This window comes from Lutra lutra, chromosome 17, assembly GCF_902655055.1.
Source record: "Lutra lutra chromosome 17, mLutLut1.2, whole genome shotgun sequence".
NCBI lineage: Eukaryota > Metazoa > Chordata > Mammalia > Carnivora > Mustelidae > Lutra > Lutra lutra.
The window spans coordinates 36,131,255-36,134,367 of NC_062294.1; the positions used below are offsets into that span (position 1 = coordinate 36,131,255).

General features: G+C 46.9%; 1 pseudogene; it reads right to left on the reverse strand.

The window, feature by feature from the left end:
- Positions 1-788: 788 nt before the first annotated feature.
- LOC125089494 (transmembrane and coiled-coil domains protein 1-like) lies at positions 789-2,637 on the reverse strand (annotated as a pseudogene).
- Positions 2,638-3,113: the final 476 nt, after the last annotated feature.

The following is a 3,113-nucleotide window of genomic DNA, read 5'->3' on the forward strand; positions in this document are numbered from 1 at the left end:
AAGCAATCACTGAGAGTTTGAGTATTACATTCTTCAAGTATGCTGTTTGGATTTTTTGTTTTTTTAAGTTGGTGACTATACACATATTTAAAAAAACCTTAAAAGTGTGGCCAAGGGATTTTGCTTCAAATTAAGTATTTAGAGGACTACTTGCAGTGATCCTTTGGGGCATGATGCTCTCACTTTTGTATCCTAGCAAAGGTTAAGGGACGAGGTTCAAAAGTGATCATACTTCCAGGGTTAGCATGAGTGGCCAACTTGGATGAGAAAGCCAGGGAGAGATCCATGCGTTCTTCCACAGACAAGGACAGTCCACCCTGAATACAAAAATTCAGCCATAGAATGTAGCAGGATTTCACAGTAAAGTTAGTCTGGGCTAGGGGAGAGCCCAGATGAGGCAAGGTTTTAGGTTTAACTGGTTTCCCCTAATCAGATTTTTGCATCTTTTTAGTGGGTTTTAGTGCAGTCCTTCAAGCCACAATTTAGAATGCCCTTCAGTGTGCTCCAGATTGTTGGTTCATATTAAAGGACTGTTTAAGATTTGCATCCCAAGGAATATCATGCTACATAAAAATGATTCAAGATTTTTGCCCAAAAAACTTCTTGGATAAAATCTAAAAAATACTATTGCAATTACGTTTCTTGAAGAAAAAAAAAAACATTCTAAGTGCAAACAGATTCACTCATCTCTTTCGTTGTTGTAGAAAACTTCAGAGTAGGTAAGTTGTTAATTCTTTGTTGCATGCACTCTCCAGAGGGTAGGGGAGCACTGCCTTCTCGTTCCAGCATCATCTGGGGAAGGAGAAGAACCATTCCACATAGCTGAAGAGGGCATCCCAATGCTTCCAGAGAAAGGCAATGAAAACCACAAGGATGGGACACCTGGGTGGCTCAGTTGGTTAAGCGGCTGCCTTCGGCTCAGGTTATAATCCCAGCATCCTGGGATCAAGTCCCACATCGGGCTCCTCGCTCCCCAGGGAGCCTGCTTCTCCCTCTGCCTACCACTCTGTCTGCCTGTGCTTGCTCGCTCGCTCTCTCACAAATAAATAAATAAAATCTTAAAAAAAAAAAAAAAGAAAAAAGAAAACCACAAGGAATAAAGTGCTGAATGCCCTTTTGCCAGTCTTCATGAGAGGAACCATGCAGTTGGCTATTGTGGAGACAAAAACCAAAAGGACCGCCATGACTGCCAGAAGGATGTTGATGAGTTTGCCTAGAAGGTTCCGGGCAGTGGCATTCACCAGCCCTTCCAGCTATACCACCACCTGCTGCTGCTGCAGCTGCAGCTCCATCCTGGAGATGCGGGTCTGGAACGGCTCCAGGGCCTCCTGGATGTCCCAGGCCCGTTCATAGGACCGAAATACAACTTTCTCTTCCATGCTGGCCAATTCCTGCTTCAAGTTTAAGATTTCATTCTGATGGAGTTCCATCATTTAGTTGTTCTTCTAATCGTTCACATCTATATCGCTCATCTTGTAAGGCCTGCATTATTACTGAATAGTCTCTCCGATAATGTTCTTTGAGGGTCTCAAAGGATTCCTCTAGCCTGGTCTGTGTTTCCTGGATCTCCTGGATCTCATGTAGTAGTGCATCTAATCCTGAGCTCTGCATGTTCAGGGTGTCTGTTTTGGAGCTGGACGCTCCTACAGCAGTGCCTCCCGTGGTGCTGTTGGCTCCCACTGAGCCTGAAGTGGCACTAGAACAATCTTCCTCACTACCATATTTTGGGCTTGATTGAAAGTTTGAAATCACCCCCCCAACCCTTCCCCCACCATCATCCACTTGTCTTTCCTCTAAAGAGTCCTTCAGGTTAGGGATATTGTCGGTACTGCCAAATTTATTCCAAATTAGTGAGGCAGTCTCTCTGGGTTTTGAGACTACAGCCCCTGCTGCTGAATGGGTCACCTGGGAGAAGCTAGAAAGTCTACCTTTGACACTGTCCACCACACCTTCACTGAAGCCAGTCACCTTTGCTCCCACATCCTTCAGACCCTGGTGCATGTCCCTGAAGACATCTTTCGGCTGCCCGGAACTCCCATTCTGCTCCACCTCTTGGAGCTTTCTGTGGTAGTGCTCAAGCTTCTTTTGCAGATGGAGGATGGTTTGGGCAGACTTCTGGTTCTTCTCAAAGACCTGCTCGATGCGGGCAGGCTGCTGCTTGTCTGCATTGTTGGCAGACAAGTCACGTACTCAGCAACATTGTCATCCCGGGCTGTTTGTGCAATCTTGATCTGTTCTGTGAGCTTCAGGATTTTCTGCTGCAGGTGAGCAAGAGCAGCCTTTGTGTGTTGAGGTTCTGGTGTTCCATCCACAGAGTCTGTGTGGAAGCTGCCATCGGTGCTGGAGGCCACTGCTCTGGAAGTCTGGGCGAGGCTGCTTATTTCCATCCGCTGGATCTGCTCTGCAGTTGCCTCATCCCCTGGCAGACAGGCAGCAGCAGCAGCAGCAGCACAAGCTATTTCCATCATAGCAGAGCTGGTTGGAGTATCAGTTGTGGATAAAGACCTGGCTCTGCCCGGCAGTATAACAGCTGCCATCTCCTGACCAGATTTCCTCTTGATTTGGGGACTTCCCTTTGGGGTCTTTGCCCCACCTATTATGTAAGCTTGTCCCCCTCTTCATCTTGGGTGGCACTCAGATCTGCTGCAGGACACGATTCAGAGCTGTGGGGTGGGTGGGGACACCATCAATCTCAGCACATGCGTTCTGGTTTTCCAGATCAATTTCAGGTTCTGGATCTACCGGAAATTGTTGCACATTGTGTGGAGACACTGATGACCTCCTGTGCTGGCGCTGGAAGAGATGCTTCAAACCTTGGCCAATCACATTAATGTTCTCCAAAGCATTGTGGGTCATTTCATAAAACTTTTGTTCTGATTCTGTTTGCTTTTTGGCCTCTGCATCTTGGGATTTGCCTCCAGGAGCAGGGTCCTCATATAACTGTTCACTGCCTGAAGGCTCCGTCAATAAATTTAATATGCTTATTTGCAAACTCAAAAACTTTTAAACACACCAAGTCTGTCAAATTAGGTAGGCATTGGGGTGCCTGGGTGGCTCAGTGGGTTAAGCCTCTGCCTTCAGCTCTGGTCATGATCTCAGGGTCCAGGGATGGA